We start from the raw sequence: 20,885 nt of genomic DNA on the forward strand, positions 1-20,885 counted from the left end.
TGTGAAGAAAACTAACGGGGCTTTTATTTCATGTTGCAACCGAAGTTGAGCGCACCGCTTGGCTGTGGAGGAGCACACACAAATCTACCCAAATCTAGGCATCTGCAAAGTTAATCCTTTACAAATGTATGCAATTATGTACAGCCTGCTTGTCCCCATCACCTGTAGTTGTGTTCTCGATTGCTAGACACTCCACATCAACAGCAAACTTGTAATTATTGTGGATTCAACATTTAAGTAATGTATCCCCGTTTTTCATTCTTCTGTAAATGTGTGCAGCAGGAGGAGAGAAGCGTACTACCTGATAGAACCTGCAGCTATGATGCACATTTGTATCACTACCGAATTTGGACAGTAAAGAGTACAGGTTAGACTTGCAGACCCAGCAAAGTCCCAAACTTGGTCTCACACACACCTCTAGCCCCAGAGCCAAAGATTCTACCAGTCTGCTTTTCCTCTTCACTCTTCTGTTTTGCTCCCCCATTCCCTTCCCTCCACTCTCCTTTTGTGCTACTCCACCAATGATTTACTCTTTCCCATTTCACATGTATGCATATTTCTCGCTTTACTGTGACCTCTTTAACTCCCTTGTCCTCTTTTTTCCTCTCCCACCTGTCTGTTTTTTCCTTCCCTACTCCACCCCAATGACCCTTTCAATTTAATTTCTTCAGTTTTCCCTTCCTCCCTCACATCCCTTCGCTGTCAAATCCACCTCCCACTTGACCATCCTTCCTCCATATCCTTCTCTCACCCATCTTTCATGGTTCTCCCCTCTTACATTAAGGGACTGTTACTAACTTTGCAAGAGACAGATGTGTAATCCGCTTCTATGAAGCTTCGAAAAACATACTAGCAATTGTTTTCTGAGGGTTTGTCCGGTTTCAATACCAATATATAGCATTCTGTTAAAATAACTAGAACCTCACTGCGTCAGCCTTGGCCCAAAAATATCACATAACATGGAATTCTGATCAGAAGAAATGATGGTGTGGTTTCTGACCCAGATATCATCATACAATATAACTTAATTAACATTTGATAACTATGTCTGTTGATAGATGGCAGAGGTAGTTGTGTTAGTTTCCAAGTGCTGTAAATAACAGGTTACTTTTTAACTCTAGCACGGTATTCATTTTACCAATCTTAGAAGGATGAAGACTAAGCTGGCACTGTGGGGATCCAGACTTATGACCTGAAGACTATCAGAACTCGGTTACAAACTTTCCCTTATTGAATCATCTTTCCAATGTCAAGTGATAAGGTGTGTGATGGAAGAGAGAAGGCTGATTGGACAGCCAAATGCGTGTGGCAGTGCCACACAACAGATGACAAGAGGGGGGTGACTGATGGGACAGGTATGGTTTTCTTAGAGTGTGTGGTTCATAAAAAGGTGGGGAGTGGAGGGTATTGCAACTGAAGGGCTGGTGTCAGGACATGGGATGTACAAGTAGTAGTTTAATTGACAGGTTGACACAGTAGAATTTGGGAGAATAGGTAACACAGTGTATCTGGAATAGGTGACAGTAGAAGAAAATTATAGTTGAGGGAAGGAATGGGTGTTGGGGTGACTTGGTGGGAGCAGGTGCGTATGAGGTAGGACAGGGCTGTGAATTAATGGCATATTATAAGGGGCATACACGGAATGAATCACAGCTTTGAGGAGGTAGCAAGGTGGCAGGGCGTAAGGGACAAACTGTGAAAGTTGATGGGCTACAGTGGGGAGGAGATAATCAGATAAGATGGAACGGATATTTAAAGGGACACAATATAGATAATAGGAATCAACCTGGAATGTCTAATGGGGGGTTTGAAAGGCAGAGCAAGAGAAAGGAGGAAATGGACGACCCAGGGCAGGTGTTGGGTGACACAGAAAGGGGGAATAGAAGGACTGGAGGAGATAAGTATGATATAAGGGAATGGTCGTTTGGTGGCATGACCAGAGGGAAAAGAGGTTGAGTACCAGGAGTGGACAGGTTAAGGCATGAGGGGAGTGAGCAATCTGATCAGGGCTGCATGCAGGGCACCAAAGGACAGCAATTGATGATGGGATGGGTGGTAGAAGGGAGCTGCAAAAAGGAGGGTTTTGGGTGGGAGGGAGATGTAATGGATGTTTGACAGGATGGTGTGTGTAATCAGGGGAGTAATTGTGACAAGATGTGGTGTACATAATGCTCATTTGTAGAAAACCTATAATGTACTTCTGTAACCATCTAAAGTATTTTTCCTCTTCCAGCACATTTGTATACAAAGCTGAAACTACATTTCAAAATCAAAGGAGCCTTATAAAGCAACATTCAAAGACAGAGAGCAGAGCTGTGTGCCTCAAGAGAGCAGGGACTGCGATAACTTGGATAACGTAAGTGGCCACATCACATGACCTGTGCCTCATATCAACATAGAGGAGGGTAAGTGCTACTTGGCTTGTTCCTGTCACAGCCTGCACTCAGGATCTCTTGCAAGTATTAATGCCCACTGCCTCTCCACACAGCTTGGTATAATATCTCTCACTCACAGTATGATTCATCTCCAAATATTTTGTGTTTTCTAGTTACTTACAACAATATTGGAGCATGGCACGCAGTCAAAGCCTGCCATTCACTATGCCATTGAACTACACACATTGACATATTATAATGTCCCTCTTAAACTCGTACACAGCTACTTACACCACCTGCTCAAAATACCCCTGATCTCTTAACACACATGGTTATCTGCTGCCTTTGACACAATATAATAACTTTCAGCTGCTTACACTACTCACACCAACATTCATTTGCCTCCAGCCTCTGCAACATTTGTATATCTCACAACATTAATCACTTGTCTCACTGATTCATATAGTAACTCACCCCTGCAAGCAGTCATTCATTTGGTATACCACTGGACTCTAATCATACCAGTTGGCCTCTCACAATACTGAACTGCCACCTGCAACATTACTAAGTGGCACCACTTTAAACTAGTAATACAGCCTGCAACACTTATCTGCTTATACCATTCACTTACCATCATTCACATATACCACTCAGTTGCAACACTGAGAACGCTTACTAGATGCAATATCGCTCATCCATGCCATCACCAATCCCTCTCAACCTCACAACACAGCACACATTCAGCCACATGTAACACCGGTGATCCACTGAGAAAACCAACATGCAGATTGCGCTCAGTGTCACACCACTGATCACTCGCACTCAGATGGTTAGCAGAACTTACTTTTAACACCAAAACTCACACTATCACACAAGCACAATATATCTCTCCCACTCTACAACAGATCACTATTCCTCAAATACCTTGAACAGTGATTAGATTGTCCTGCCATTCTCATAATTTGTCTGTTCACAGAACCACTTTCACCACACCTCTCATTCCTAGTCACTTGCAACACCACTCCTCTTTAGCACTTATAGTACTTATTCACTAGCCCAATACTCACAGCACGTCAGCTACATTCTAGCACAACCCAAACACCATTTCATCAAGCTACTCACCGTCAGCCACTTTGACATACACCCACAGCTATTCTGCAACACCAGTCATACTATCACCCACAACCCCCACTCTTTAAATCATAGTCTTCATTTATGCAACCAGTCATGTGCAGACATTCCCCCTCACCCACTTGCTCACACCTTTTACTCACTCTCAACCATTTTAAAGACCACTCATCAACATAACCAGTCACTCATACCAGTTAGTTCTCAACCACAGTCAGATGCATACCCTTTCAGCCTTGCACAGCAAAACCTACTGCTCACATCTGATACTGCAAACCTATAATCAATCAGAACATTTGCCTCAGCTACTTGCACTACTCATTCAGCACATCACTTTGTACAGCAGCAGCCACTTATCTCCAGCATTTAACAACACATATTCAGTAACACCATTCCCATATATCTGCTTAATCTCATGTAACATTTCCCATAGCCAGTTGCCATACCCACCCTTCACAACATGTCTGCAACCATTCACAACACACTCTTTTGTGATCACCGTAGCAGCTCTTTGCTGGTTGCAGACACTTTTATCTTTATCCTAGAATGTGCAAAGTTGTTAAGACATGCATAGAAATGTTGGCATTGTGTCCATTTAGGCTCACATAACATCATGCCCACTTATTGTGTACCCTCACTTGCTTTTTAGTTACAAATGCATCTAATCCATATGTGAATCAATTTGACAAATTTGTTGCCATGATTGTTAGCCTTCTAGATGTTTTACTGTCTGCAAGCCTTGCATTTATCTTCACAAAATAAGATAAAATAGGGGATCAGATGCTACAGAAACCCAGGTATTGGATCATAGTTGGAGAGGGACTTCCTACAGCAATATCACACCAGAGGTCACACCAGTTTGCAGCACCAACCAGCCTCAATTTGAAGCAACACTGGAAAACATGCTGTGGGCCAGTCGCTGTTTATACCAAAGCTCCAAACAAGCTGCAATGGAGAATAGCTGAGTTTCTATTTATTAATGAAAATGGGTATGCTGCGTGTGCCATTTTAAGAAACGTGAAAATAGGCTATCTATTTACAGCTTTATATCTTAGCGCAGTACTTAGAAATAGCCTAAGGGTATTAGGATGAAAAGAACTAAACATCCATGTTACAGACTTTCATATTGGTTTTGCTGATGGTGACATTTTTAGTTGCATTTCTTTTTTGCATCCTGTGTGTTTACCATTCATATTTTATGCACTGGGTTGGATTTTAAAATAAACATTTTAAAATACATGTATTGTTTCTTTGTGCTTTTGTGCGTGTGTTATTTGTTTACGGAAGAGGGTTTTGGATTTCCACTGTGTCGCTGAACCTATCTTGTGGGGCTAGTCGTTACCAGAAACACCTCCATTGCTCAGTGGGTTGTGTATAGGTTGCAGTCCAACTTGATTTCTAATTTATATTGGTGTAATGAGGAAGTCCTTGCAAGAACTCTGGCCCCTGTAGTTCTGGGTGAGGGGTGAAGGGGGGGGTGGCTTGGACCATATAAACTCCAACCCCTCTCCTACTACTCAGTGTTACTTGTATCACTCACTGCTCTCTATATTACCCACACCATTCATCCAGATTCACAAAACAACACTGTTGCGTTAGATACATGCTCAGGTACTCGCATCATCCACTCAAAACATTACTTGCCTTGCCTTTACTCGCATGCACCATGTAATCATACTTAGGACCTGATTTGGAGTTTGGAGGATGAGGTTACTCCGTCACAAATGTGATGGATATCCCATTCGCTGTTATACGATTACATTATAGCTTATGGAAATCATAATATGGTGGACTGGACCTCGGTCATGTTTGTGACTGAGTAATCCAATGGCAAAACTCTAAATCAGACTATAGTCATTTACACCTCACTTTATCATCCACTCATAGCATGCCCACCATTTCATACAACTCTACCTGTTCATCTCTCTACCAACGGCTACTCATCCAAAGATACTCAGAGGCGCACTCTGTTCTCACTGCATTCAGCACTCACAGAATTCAGCCATTCAACCAATTACTTAGTTATGTAGGAAAGTTCCCTGACACCATATTTTTGAAACCACTCTAAATACCTTTGAGTCACACCAACACTTCTTTCCTCACTTGTAGGATTGCGAACCACAGAAATCATCTGATCAAGCCACTTTTCATCAGGTACTGCCAACCACTCACCACCACAGCACCAATCACCCACCACTGACATTAATCTTTTACAATATCTTCAAACCCAACTCCATTGAATTGCAGTATCCTGCTCTGCTGTACCCAATATTACATTGAATCTCAGTTACAGGCCTCAACCACTGTTCGTCACAAAATCCCGATCACACAGTCACACATACCTAGACACCTAGACCCTCTCCACACAAATTCTCCACCTGTTGCATTATCGCAGGCACTTACAATCACTAACTTTCTCCTGCCTTTCCACTACTACCAGAAGGAGTCACAGAACAATATGGAGGCAGGACTACAAGGAGTGGAGAAGTGACAGGTGGGTTTGTGGTTGTTGCTGTGTATTAGCTTAACAATACTTCTTTGTGTTCACGTTGTAATAGGATGAGTGGTAGTCATGGAGCTTAACAATTGTCAAATTATTCTGAAGTACCAGTTCATATACTACAGCACTCATGAGAGGGTCTGGATGAAGTTTGCATGGTAAATTGGAACCTGCTATTTTCTGTCGCCTCCTCCTCTAATTACGATGCACAGAAAAGGCGGCAATAGCCAATTATGGGGGTCATTCCGACCCCGGCGCCGGGGCCGGGGATGCGGGAGCACCGCCAACAGGCTGGCGGTGCCCCGCAGGGCATTCTGACCGCGGTCAGAAGAGGAAAACCGGCGGTCTCCCGCCGGTTTTCCGCTGCCCTGGGAATCCCCCATGGCGGCGCAGCTTGGGGGATTCCGACCCCCTCACCGCCATCCTGTTCCTGGCGGCTCTGACCGCCAGGAACAGGATGGCGGTGAGGAGTGTCGTGGGGCCCCTGCAGTGCCCATGCCAATGGCATGGGCACTGCAGGGGCCCCCGTAAGAGGGCCCCACAAAGTATTTCAGTGTCTGCTTTGCAGACACTGAAATACGCGACGGGTGCAACTGCACCCGTCGCACCTTCCCACTCTGCCGGCTCCATTCGGAGCCGGCTTCCTCGTGGGAAGGGGTTTCCCGCTGGGCTGGCGGGCGGCCTCCTGGCGGTCGCCCGCCAGCCCAGCGGGAAAACCAGAATGGCCTCCGCGGTCTTTCGACCATTTGGCGGTTCCAGCCAGGCGGGCGGCTACCGCAGCCCGCCAGCCTCAGAATGAGGCCCTATATCCTCTAGTAAAAAATGAGTTGCTGCAATTGTTTACATGCTGGAATGGGCAGGCAGGAACAGGGCTATTATGGGTTCTGAGAAGCTAATTACAAGGGTATAACAACTGCACTGCTTGCTGTTTATACACATCAAGTTGGTTCCCATCAACCAATCAGTACAGGTATCTGTTGCTAGATAGTTATGATTAGCCACTGGAAACCTTTCAGAATAACAGTGAGTAGCCAGTGACTTTTTGGATCATTTTGCAGCACAAGGTAATGCAGGCAGCTTCCCATATTTGGAAATAAGGGACTTCACCCCTTTTTTAGTTTGCCTGCAAAGCAGTTCTGGTGTTTCTGTGTTCACCCAGTAATACTCTGAGATTATCCTGGCATAGCACCTCCATCTTGAAATCAGTATGGGACCATCGTGGAGAAAAACAACTACATCGAGGAGCTAAGAGGGCACCACCCTGAAGTAGTAACAACCTCTTCCCGAAATCATCATGCTATCATTCTAGAGTAATAAAACCTCATCCTGAAGTCATCAGGGAGTAATCCTGGTGTAGTAACACTCCATCCTGAAGTCATGCTGAGATCATCCTATTATAATCCTGAAGCAACACTAGCGTACCCTGAAGTCATCAGGGGATCATCCTGGAATAGTAAAAGATCATCACAGGCTTTCCACTGAAGTAATCAGAAGGTCATCCTACAGTAGTAAATGATCATCACCTGGAAGTCATCACAACACCATCCTACTGTAGTTTTTCTGATGACTCTAGAGTCTTCTCATTTAAATATTTCGCCCTATAGGCATACTTCAGGATGGCCTGTGATGACTTCACCAGTTAATTACAGGAATAGCCCAGCTGAAGTCATCGGATGACTTCAGAATGACTCCAGGAAGATCTTCCTTTTTGACTAGGGAGTCTCCATCCGCAGACCCAGCACAGCTACATACCCGGACTCCACTCAGAGCCCCTTGAAAGTAATTCTTCACCCTGCTCACATCTCTTCTATGAGCAACCCAAAGATCCATCAGATCACCTCCCACCCTCAGAGACCTTCGCCGGTTCTACCACCGAGCATGCATCAAGTTAAAGCTTCTATTCATCATAAGAGGGAGCAACAGAGGGAAGCAGTGGGTGAGCTTGTGGGGAGCAGCACTCAAAGTGATGGGGGCGGGTATGTGAGGGTGGAACAGCGCCCAGAGGAGGGATCAAGGAAAACAAGCATTTGCAATGCAATGCGGTCTCACATATTTCGAACAAGTTAATTGTTATCTTTTGACAACAGCGCCCACGAGCAAAGCTAAAAAACAGGAGCGGAAACTGAGAAAAGACGACTTAAAAAAATAAAATAAAGTTAGCTTTAAATAAATGCAACTTTGCAATAATGTTAGTCCTGCTGGGCACATTTTTGCCAGTCACAAGCCTTCTATTTGCGGGTCACTGAAAGTTAGAACAAAATTGTACCGCAATCACATCAAGAGCAGGAGAGGGGCACTAATTAAGTTAAAATCAGTTAGTGCTTGATCCCTGGTCCACACCGAGGAACAGAAATGATGACAGACATGCCTTGACGAATTACAAGGCTGTGAAGAAGAGTGCCACACAAACCAACAAATAAAGAGCGACAGGCGGGCTCCAAGCCCTTTACTGATCACAACAGTGTCTCCCATACGAGACGCAAGCGCATGCACTTGATGCACTTGCACGCTCGACCCTAAAAAGTTGCTCCCTGAGGCGCAGGTTTGGATGCAATCATCCAGTTAAACGGTTGATAAAGAAGCTATGCTCAGGGAGGGACAAACATAGGGAAGAAGAAAAGCCTTTAAATATGTAGTAAGCAAATGAGATTGACAAGAAAGCCAACCAGTAATAAGCAATGGGTGACCCAAATCACACTTAAGTATTGGTGTTATACTAAATATTTCTTCAACAGCAGTCAGCCAAACACTGATAAAAGCAGCTAAAAAATCTGTCTTCAGGCAAGACCGAAAAAACACAAGACTCCTTCCTGAATAATCTTCCACTTTTCTGAGAATGCTCCTTCAATACTGCCAGTGCTTAATTTGTACAATAATAAGTGCCAGTGCTCAAGGCGCTGCTCAGACACCGGCGGCGGCACCGGCGCGCTGAGTACCACGCTGCTTGATCTTAAATCCACCTCAGGACACTTTAATACAAAGCCAGACAAAGGGGGAGACAGCAAACTGAAAGTGTTCTGAAAGCACCATGAAATGCAAACAATGCCTGTGGGTTGCAGAACAGGTATATGAACTGAAGGAGGAGGACAGGTAGGGACACATATTTTTAATATCTACTGGGCCCATCGCACAATGAAGAAAAATTCAATAGGCCCTGTTAAATAAGTGCTGGTACTCAGCACCGGAAACCACCAACACAAATTAAGCACTGAATACTGCATTTCAAGATATAATTCAAAACTCATCTCCTTCACCTCTTTCCACCAAACTCTTTCCCCTTCTTTTGCTAGCTGCTGTTTTTAAAGACGCATTATTTCACCTGTGTTTATGTAAATGCCCATATGTGTCTTGTTCTTTGTGAAACACAGCGCTGGCCTCTGCAGATAGGTTTGTGCTAACGTAATATCCTCAATAAAATGAATTAATATATATGAATGGTGTAGTGCTGCAGTTATCATCTTTTTTACTTCTCTGGGCCCTCATTAATTTTAATACTGGAAGCCAGGGACCCCAGCCTAAGCAATTTGAAACTCAAAACAATAGAGTAAGTGAGTTTATTGCTACTTCTTATGCAAAAATGCCCCCTCCCGTCAAAAATCTCCACAAGAATGCATTATGTGCTAAGAAAAAGTGCTAAATAAACAGGACACGGGCTCTTGAAGTACGAATTTCCCCCAACATACTTTAGGGGCACATGTACGTACCATTTTTCCTGTCCAAACGTCCAGATTCGCAGAATTGGACCGTTTGCGACAAGAACAAATAATTTTGGCTTGTACAGAGCCTAATTTGCAATTCGGTAATCTATTGACCGAATCGCAAAATAGGTTGGTGAGTCACAATTAGGAAGGGGCATTCCCTTCCTAATTGCGAGTCGGAGTGTGATGTAGGATTGTTTTGTGACCGTGAATGCGGTCACAAAACAGTCGCAGTTAGCACCAGTTTCAAATGGTGCTAATCCATTTGCAAATGGGAAGGGGTCCTCATTGGACCTCTTCCCCTTTGTGAATGGCAGACAAAATATTTTTTCTCTGAAAAAATTAAAAGAAAACTTTCATTTTTGATTTTGAAATGCATCTCGTTTTCCTTCATGGAAAACGGGCTGCATTAAAAAAAAAAAATACTGCTTTATTTAAAAGCAGTCACAGACATAGTGGTCTACTGTCTCCAGCAGGCCACCATCCCTGTGAGGGCGGCCATTCCCAATGGGGCCGCAAATTGCGACCTACCTCATGAATATTCATGAGGTAGGTCATTTGCGACTCCATTGGGAATTGAAAACACTGTTGAACATCCGGTTTTGCGGCTCGCAAATTGCGAGTCGCAAAACCGGATCTTTGTACATGTGGCCCTTAGTGCTATTTTATTAGTGCAAAATGCAACCTTGGGTCCAAAATGGACTTGAGGATACCTTTTGCACTAAGAAATAGCGCTAAATGCAGCAGAACACGTATAGTTACCTTGAGAAGCAGCTTGATCTTGCTAAATGTGCTTTCATGGTAGAATTTTTGTACTCTAAATTACTTTTCATTATACAAGCAGGAGTAATCACGTTATTATTATTATTTCTGGGTCAAAGAGTTACGCAGAATTATCAGAATTATTCCAATTACTCCAGCATATTTGCAATCCTGTCAGTGCCTAAAAATACAGAAACAAGTGTATATCAAACAAATACAACAGTTCTGAAACACTGAATTCACAAACAAATAAATTGAAAGGGGGATGGGAGCACACTGCCTCACTGTGGAAATTGCAGTACAGGTCAAGTAAACACAAAGTTTGTACTACATTTACCGCAATGCAAAGGGGGAAACTGTGCTGTGATGTGAGGCAGTATGCTCCTATCCCCCTTTTGACAAACAAATAAATATGCAAAAATTGCAATTTTAATACGAAAGGTTGAGCTTTTCAAAATGCAGTTGTACTATTAAGAAGAAGCAGCAATATGCTAAAGTCTAGCTCGCTCCTTTTTCTTTTTTTTGCTTCAAATGTTTGTATTTGCTGGCTCATTCCAGTATTTCAACTTAGCCACCAATTGTCCATATGATGGGGCTCATTTATAAGCCCCTAGCGCCACCAGAGCGTCACTTTCAGCAATTCTCCGGTGGCGCTGTGCCCTTTTCCATAATTACAAGTTGCCGTTAAGCCACATTTTGTGACTTAACCCACCCCTGTAAATACAGCCTCTTTACACGCATCACTTTGCGTGAATGGGTCATGCAACGGGAGTTGCTGTGGGTGTTCCACTGCAACACCCATTGCATTTTACTTCAGGGGTGGCATTAGAGCAGCTCAAGGGGGAGGAATACTTTTATTTCTCCTTGTTTTTGCTTTTTCTATTTGTGTTGCATTCTAAAGTACACATAGAAAGAGCAAAACACCATTAATGATTCTTCCTGCACAATCATTAAATAATGGGGATTTGCTACTTCTATGTGTGCTGGAGCACACATAGAAGTAACAAATTGCCATTATTGAATGTTTATGTGCAGGAAGGCACACCTTCCAGCAGATAAACAATCTTCTCTAGAGCTCGCTGACAAAGTTGCCTAATGCAGAGTTTGCTGAACACTACGGCTCCTTAGTCTTGTTCCATCTCATGCCTCTTTCTGCAACTCCCATACACTGCCTGTCACTTTATGACTCTCATGCAGCTTATTTTTTACCCCTGTTTTTCCCTTTGCCGCTATTTCCTTTCTCTTCCACTTTATTTCTCCATTTCTATCTCCTGCTCTTAGCTAAAGTTTGAAGGTAAGAAATACATTCAGTGCTAAAAAATGTGTGCTAGTCTCCACCAGCTGGACTCACAGGTAAAATTAAGCACTGGCGATACCACTTCCTAGTCTGACTCACTTGAAAAGGGAGCACGAGATAAAGACAAAGGACCAGATGTACAAAGCTTTTATTTGGTCGTAAACATGTCAATTCAGAGTTTCAACTGAGAAACTGCCTTTTGCAATGCACTAAACTCATTTTAGGTCAGTAACTTTCTACCAACTCCTAAAATGGGTTTAGAAGTGGATACAGGATCACTATCTAGAAAGGGCGTGTTGTAGGAGTCCCCATAAAATAGTGATTTCCAATGCTTAATTTGAGCTGGTGGTTGCTGGTGGACAACCACATTTATATGTAAATACCACACTTCCACCAATAACAATGTTTTCTATTTCACAACAGGTCTATCTGGCAGAGCACCTGCCCAGAGCCTGGACGCAGAAGAGACACCCACTGCACCCCAGGATCAAGCCTTCAGTGATGACAACACTCCTGGTGATCTGCATGAGGATGACAGTGCTGGTTCATCTGTTCAGCCTGGGCATATTGCAACAGTGAACCCACAGCAATACCTCCCACCCCAGCTACAATACTTCAGCTAACATAATTGCCCACAACCTGTGTACCTATCACAGTAACACCATTGTGTGCCCCTGTGCTGGATCCTGATGTGACAGTCATCACCCCAGTTACAGAGGAGCCAAGAACCAGTGGGAGAGGGCAACCCGGGCCAAGGGCACAGGCTTGTGGAGGTAGGAGGTCGTGGGAGGGTAACGGTGCACCAGCAGACTGAGGCCACTGGGGCCACTCTTGGCCAGGACACCATCAACCAAGTCTTGGGAGCATATCATGAGTCCCAAGGTGTTAGGGGCCAGGTGCTCACAAACTCTGGGAGATGAAGCAGCTGCAGAGGGACATACATCACAAGATGGAGGCCCATAACTCACACATGGGCTTCCAAATTCGGGCACTGCAGGACATTCACAAACAGCTGTGCAGGGCTTTACCAGTACCATCCACCTCCTCATGTGGTCCAACTAAATCATGGCCATCAACATCTGCTGCTGCCAAAGGAGGGGAGGCCCTGCCAGAGGAAGACACACCTGCAGACACCCCTGTCCCTGCAGCTGTGGATCTCCCCCGCAATGGTAAGCAGGAAGTTCCATGAGAATTGCCAGGAAGTGCAAATGGAAAGGCCTCCACCACCAGCAGCAAGAAACCTCAAACCTAATTGCCTCCATTCACTCAGTGGACTATTTCTGGACACATCTACTTTTCTGATGGCAGCAGCATTTTGGACATTGAACTTAAAACAATTTAGCATCTACAGCTATGGTTTTGTTCACCATGATTGACTTCTTCACTTCTCAGTTTTCCTGTTTGGTTTTCACAATGTTTCTTTTCTCCTTGTTCACTTAAATAAATCCTCTAGTCTGAATCTCATTGGCTGCTGTAGTATATCTCACATCTAGCAATGTATATATGTTTTCCCATATGAACTTTACAGTGGCAAAAAAATCTACTTTTATAAGCATGGATAAACTGGATGTACACAGTGTTTAGCTCAGGATCACAACCATGTCTCGCCAAAACATACAAGTGTGTTCTTATTTACCATCCTTATTCCATTGCACCAACAATAGCCTGGAATTATGTCAGGCACATAGCAAATCATACATGGCACCAATAATCTGTGCCAGTGGTCACATTTTTATTTGCAGATCTTAACAACATGGAAGGAAGGGATACATCTGCCAATTTTCTATAGAATAAGTAAAGTAAAATCGGTCTGTGTCATCAGTTGGAGCCATATCGCTTAGCCCACAAAGGAAATCCCACATCAATAACACCAATGGACAAACACTTGACAGTCCTATATTTTCTGATCACTGGATCATTCCAATTCATTGTTCCATTATCTGGTGGAATGTCATCAACAAATGTCTGTGTTGTGCCACAACCCCTTTGCCCTACAATGAGGAGACACATTAACAGCTGCATACAATTTACACATAATATGGATTTAGACAATGTGAAGGGAGAATAGCATGATTTGGCTCCACAACAATATTGTGTTGGAGCACATGATAAAACAAATATTGCATTAGGAACACCACGTGGCAAGGAACAAGTCCAATGGAGTCCACATAACTTCCATCCTATCACTGTGCAAGCTGCCTTGGTACATGATTTGTACAACCAAAGTCTGTTTCTGTCATACTCAGAAACAACTCATTACCACATTGTACTTCCAAACACCATCATATACCTGCAAATGTCACAACTCTGAAATGTCCAAATGAAGATGCCACTGTCAAGGTACCTACAACTGACCAAAACAAGAAAATTAGCTATCAAGCCTTACATATATGACAATTCTCATAGTAAGCTCCTGGAGAACACAGCCCATGGCGAACATCTGATCAAAACAAAGCAGCACAAACAAAATGAGCATGTGTCATACCCTTGTTCAACAAACACATTGATTACCCAGAGCTTCCCATCATGATGTTTTTCCCTAACATACTCCTCTCATCATCACAACAAGAGCTGCTGTAACTGTCAAAGTTATGACATTTAAAAAAATACTTACACTCATGAGAAGAAGATGTTGATGAGATCTTGACGCTTCATCTCCTTCCTTTTCCCCACTATCATTATCATTTGGCATTCCAGGATCCTCACCCTGTGGCACTTCATGGTCTCTATCCTCTGCGATATAAGAGGTGTTCAATAGCAGGGCTAGGCTGTGGAGCATGCAGTAGGCCACTGTGATCTGACACATCTTCCCTGCTGAATATAGAAGGGCTCCCCAAGTTGTATCCAGACATCTAAATGTGGCAGACTTCCCCTGGCGTTGTTGGATTCCTAAGCGGGGCCAAAACCATGGCAAGTTTGGATAGGCTGAGTCTCCTAGATGGAAGACAGACATAAGTGCAACAATAAGGTAAATACTGCCTCATTTTACTACGTAACATTACCCACACAAAGTTAGGATGGATCATACTTACCAACAAGCCATATCCTCTCTGGTAGTAGTTGTGACATCAGCTGAAATAGGGTGCTGTTCAACATGGCAAAGGAATTATGGGCTAATCCAGGGAAGCGGGCACAGATGTTTGAGATATACAAATCGGGCAAGCAGACAACTTGCACGTTGACAGAATGGAAGTTCTTCCTGTTACTGTAAACTTGTTCCCTGGCTTGCTGTGGTACTGAGGCAATATGGGTGCCATCAATGGCTCCAACAACATGTGGTAGCAGAGTAAATCCATAAAATCCAACCTTCACAGTGGGTAAATCCTCACGCCTGGGGAACTGGATGTAGCTATTAAAATGTCTCATCATTGCAGAAGGCACATCTTTTAGTACACAACAGAACATTGGTTGTGACATACCACCACATATTGCCACTGTGTATTGAAAGGAACCTGTGGCCAGAAAATGCAATCCAGCCATAAGTTTTACAATTGTGTGATACATGTGGAATTAGTGTTTTGAGGCAGGCGATCAGGCTTCAACTAATGACATAGATCTAGTATGATTTGCCTATTCAAACAAAACTTCGGGATGATATCCCTTTCTTACATGATCCGAAGGTCTGGAAATGGGCGGTACACTGGAGGCTGTTGTCTCCTCCCTGTCCCAGGGTACCTATGTGTGAACTGAAAACAGTATATGGAAGTTGGTCACAATGTCCATAGTAAGAAATGTGAAGAGTAAGCCAAAACTCATGTGACAGTACATAACTGTTTTATATTGCAATATACAGTACACATATTACGTTTAAAGACTGTTTTGTGAAACATCCATCACCAATCCCAATTGAGGACTTGACATGTGTCTTGACTATTACTGTGTAAATAATACATCTTAAATGTATTATTTGCACCCTTTTCATAAACATTTGTTTTTGGACAAAATTCCAACAACAACAGTGTCATAAATGTTCCTTTATGCAGGGTTATCCTCAAACTTTTATGCATATGACCTCCTGTTTTTGCTTCTGTGCTGAATTAAATTTCTGATGGCTTTATGACTCTCTGTACTTTACCACTACTGACCAGTGCTTAAGTGCAAGGGCTCTCTGTCTAAACTGTATAGATGATTGGCATATTTGATTTACTTATGAGTCCCTAGTATAGTGCACCATGTGTGCTCAGGGCCTGTACATTAAATGCTATGAGTGGGCCTGCAGCTCTGATTGTGCCACCCACATGATTAGCCCTGCAAACATGTCCCAGACCCACCACTGCAGTGTGTGTATGTGCAGTTTTAAACTGCCATTTTGACCTGGCAAGTGTACCAACTTTCAAGGCCTAAACCTTCCCTTTTACTAAATATAGACCCCTAAGGTAGACCCAAGGCAACCCTATGGGCAGGGCACAGTGTAGTTTAAAGGTAGGACATGTACTGGTGTGTTGTGTGTCTTGATAGTGAAATACTGCTAAATTTGTTTTTCACTATTGCAAGCGCTATCTCTCCCATATGGTAACATGTGGATTGCCTTGAAATATCTTTTAAGTGTAATTTCCCATTGGGAACAGATAGAGATAAGGAGTTTGGGGTCTCTGAACTCACAATTTAAAAATACATCTTTTGGTGAAGTTGGGTTTTAAATTGTAGGTGTGACAATGCTATTTTTAGAAAGTGGGTATTTTCTAGCTTAATCATTCTGGGCCCATGCCTGCCTGTGGAATGCATGTCTGGGTCAGGATGACAGTTGGGCTGTGTGTGAATTCAGTCTAGACTGCCACAAAAAGGGAGCTGAGGTGTGCTCTGCATATCCTGTTTGGCCTTCCTGAGTAAGAGTGGTGGGAGGAGTTGACACTTGCATCTGAATAGGGATGTGCCTGTCCTTACACAAAGTAGTCTCCAACCTCCTGGGGTGTGTCTGGGGCCAGGACAGGAAAGGCAGGGTCTTGTGCACTAAAAAGACTTTACTTTGAAGTTTGTCTACTTCAAATGCAGAAATGGGGATAAGTACAGGACCTCTGAACCCACAAAGTCAGAATCCTTCTGAACTTAGGACATTCTACCAGAAAGAAGGGCTGGATACTATAGGAGGGACTGTCACTCTGCTTGTTGCTTTGGTGTACCGGCCTGCTGCTTGCTGCTTCTGTCCTGGGAGTGAAAGGACTTGGACTTTGCTTTCTATATCTTGCTCCCAAAGGTTCTCCAAGGGCTTGGACTGAGCTTACCACCTGTTAAGAAGTCTCAGGAACATCAAAGACTTCATCTGCCAGCACCTGGGCTTTCTTGCTGAGAGTCCTGACTTGCCAAGTGATGCTAAACCCAGTTCCTGAGACCTGGGGAGTGAGTTCTGTTGTAATCAAGAAGAAACAAGCACATCGACTTCAGAGTGACTTCGGAACCATTGCTGCTATCTGACACCATGCTGTAGCCTGCACTGGAGCCATAGACCCAGCTGAGTGCAGCGACCGTGACTAATGCCACAGGCCCAATGCCGCCGCTGCCCCTCTGAAGTCCTGCCACAGCATGAGTCCCACGTGGCGTGTCACGAACATCCGTGACACCTGACTCAGGATCTGCTGCAATACCTGTGGCCCCGTGGTGTGATAGCGACGCCACAGAGTTTACGCCCCATGGCTTGATGTGCTGGATTCATCAACCCCGCTGAATCATAAGAAACTAGCTCCTCATCACTGACGCTGCTTCACCTCCCCTGCAACCGTAAGGAACAGATGCCTCACCTCCCCTGCCGAGCAGTAAGAAACCAATGCCTCACCTCCCTGCTAGCAGTAAGGAACCAACGCCTCATTTCCTCAACTACGTGCAAAATCTTTATTTCCTTGTTTTCCAAGGTACTGTACCTGGGGTTTGTGCAAGTCCGTGACTGGCCCGCACTCCCTTGAGAGTGGCGTCTTACTGTTGGGAATGACTCCATCAAGACGTCATGATAGCCCCAGTTGGAGCTATTGTTTTTTCAAGCACTTTGCTAAGATTTAGGGGGGGTCATTATGAACATGGCGGTAAACACCATCTCCCACCGTGGTGACAGTGAACGAAATCCCGCCATTGGCGGTGAACAGAAACCTGCCATATATAGATGCAAAAAACAGAGTCCTCCAAAAATATTCCTACCACCAGTCACTGCCAGGGTCTTGTCGGCGAAAACGCTGCACATCCCACCCCGCCACCGCCGAGCACACAAATCCCCGCCCTCCAAATAATGATGCACAAATCACTGCGGTGGTCAGTAGATGTCAAACGACCATTGGCGGTACAGACCGCCACGGCCAGCAAGTGGACCCAACAGTAAGAAATGCACACATTGGCAAGTTTGAAACACACACACCTGACACACATCCACAACACCATAAAACACACACAGACACACCCAACAATCCTTTGCATTGCCAATAGGTGAAGCAAGACTGACAACACTACAGGCAGACACGGAACACCACATCACACGACTCACATACCCAAACACACAACAGCACCCTCACCAATATCCACACAACACACCACCCACAACACACACCATGGCACCCTCCAAGCACGCACGCTTCACAGAAAGGGAGCTAAGGACCATGGTGGACGAGATACTCAAGGCTGAGCCATAAATATTCGGGGCACAGGTCCAGCACACACCCATCGCCAGGAAGATGGAGTTATGGCAGACCATTGTCAACAAGGTCAACACAGTGAGAAACCATCCACGCATGAGGGACGACATCCGCATGAGATGGAACAACCTGCGCGGAAAGGTGAGGTCCATGGCATCCCGGTACAACATTGTGGTCCAGAAGACTGGGTGGGACTTCCACCAACACCCTCCGACTACACTGACTGGGAGGAAAGGTACTGGCCATCCTGCACCCTGAGTGCCTCACTGGACTCACTGGAGGAATGGACTCGGGTAAGTCATCTACAATTAACCTATATCCACAACATCTGTAATGCATGCACCACCCCTCCAACTACCACCAGGACCACTACCCCACCCAGGTCACAATCACTACATCCAGTCACCCTGCATGTCCACAAACCCACTAACAGGCCCACATCCCTCCCCCTCTGCACAGCCACCTACCCCTACAAGGAATCAGAATGGCACTATGGCACCCACAATGCACCTCCAAATCCCAAGCAAAATGCAATGGCAACCTCATAAAGGCACCCTGCATGGCCCACCAGTGGACAGGACAAGGAGTGGCCGTGGCCCACATGGAGACAGAGGCACCACTCAGGACACTGTAGAGGGAACTCTGGACAGTGAGGAAAACCCTAGCCCTTCACATAGTCCTGGCCTGTCTCCATCCAGCAGCCCCACCCAGGACACCACTGACACCCCTACCACCCAGCCACCAACATCAGCTCCGGGCAACCAGCCCCACACCTGTGTATCCAGGCCACAGACTGGTGGAACACAAGGACAGAGGCCACAGTCACCGCCTACCAACAGGCAGGTAGACAATGGCCCCAGTACAAGTGGCACCCCCAGACCTGTTCGGGGGACACAGGCACAGGGGGCTAGGCCCAGTGGGAGGGCATCAGTGGCCCGGGGGGAGGCCAAAGGATGGATGCTGCAGCCCAGGAGGTGATCTCTGAGGTCCTGGGAGCATACCACTATACCCAGGACAGGATGGGCCAGATCGTGGACACTCTAGAGCAGAATCAAAGGCTGCAGATAGCACACCACCAGGAGGCCATGGAGCAGTGTAACCAGCTCAATGCCACCATGGCCACTATTGTAGGGGCGCTGCTGCACCACTTCCCAACCCAGCCTGAGACCCCCACAGACCAGGAATCCCCTACCACAGACCAAGATACAGACCAGCCATCAACAGCAGCAGCAGCACCTGGACTGGGGCCACGATCTAAGGACACACAGGATACCATCACCTCCACCCGTACAGACACTACACAAATGCTCACCTTCTAGGTCCATGAACATCAGTTGTGAGATGGCAAACAGGTGTATTTGGGCAAGAGAACAAAGGCCTGTTGGTTTGAGTTACAGAAACAGGGGCCTCCTCGGAGGTGTAGTCATGTCACTTTCTCTTCTTCCTAAACTTGACAAATGTTTAGTCTTACATATCTGTTGCCATATTGCAGTCAGGTTGGCCCATACATTTGCATGTTCACACATACCATTGGTCCTGGGATGATCTTTTGATATTGAAACACTTAGGCCCATATTTATACTTTTTGACGCACAACTGCGCCAACGCAGTTGTGCGTAATTTTTTTTACCGCCGGCTAACGCCATTCCAACGCGCCAATGCGGGCGCCTTATTAATGGAATGACGTTAGCCGGCGTATGGGAAAATGGGGGTTGTGCGTCAAAAAATGGTGCACGTCAGGTCTGAGGCAAAATTCAGGCTTCAAACCGGATTTGCGCCATTTATTTTGACGCCCAACCTCCATTGACATGACTCCTGTCTTAGCAAAGACATGAGTCATGCCCCCTTGCCCAATGGCCATGCCCAGGGGACTTATGTCCCCTGGGCATGGTCATTGGGCATAGTGGCATGTAGGGGGGCCCAAATCAGGCCCCCAATGCCACAAATAAAATCGGAAAAATATACTTACCCGAACTTACCTTTACTTCCCTGGGATGGGTCCCTCCATCCTTGGGTGTCCTCCTGGGGTGGGCAAGGGTGGCAGGGGGTGTCCCTGGGGGCAGGGGAGGGCACCTCTGGGCTCCTTCCAAGCCCACAGGTCCCTTAACGCCTGCCCTGACCCAGGTGTTAAAAAACGGCGCACATCAGGCTGTGCGTCGTTTTTTAAGGCCCACCCCCTCCTGTGCGTCAAAATGACACCAGAGTATAAATAAGGAGCACAGGCCTTAAAGTCATTTTTTGGAAGGGAACGCCTACCTTGCATATAATTAACGCAAGGCTGGATCCCCCTTCCAAAAAATGACGCACATGGTGGAATTTTGACGCCCGCGGAGTCGGACGTCAAAGTATAAATATGGGGCAGGGTTTGCGCTGATTGTGCGTCAAAAATTTTGACACACATTCGGCGCAAACAGAGTATAAATATGCCCCTTACAGACCCCGTTCTAACATATGGCGTGTAATGGGGATTGATACATTGACAAGCTTACATCTCTGCTACTCAGGGTATTG

The 20,885-nt window shown here is 45.2% G+C and overlaps 1 long non-coding RNA gene across 1 annotated transcript in view; it reads left to right on the forward strand.

The window, feature by feature from the left end:
* The window catches only part of LOC138302078 (uncharacterized), a 50,328-nt gene extending 37,109 nt beyond the window's left edge, over nucleotides 1–13,219 (forward strand). The window contains exon 2 of the long non-coding RNA XR_011205260.1: nucleotides 12,184–13,219. This is a non-coding gene — a long non-coding RNA (uncharacterized lncRNA). The remainder of the gene's footprint in view (nucleotides 1–12,183) is intronic.
* Nucleotides 13,220–20,885: the final 7,666 nt, after the last annotated feature.

This window comes from Pleurodeles waltl, chromosome 6 (assembly GCF_031143425.1).
Source record: "Pleurodeles waltl isolate 20211129_DDA chromosome 6, aPleWal1.hap1.20221129, whole genome shotgun sequence".
In the NCBI taxonomy this organism is placed as follows: domain Eukaryota; kingdom Metazoa; phylum Chordata; class Amphibia; order Caudata; family Salamandridae; genus Pleurodeles; species Pleurodeles waltl.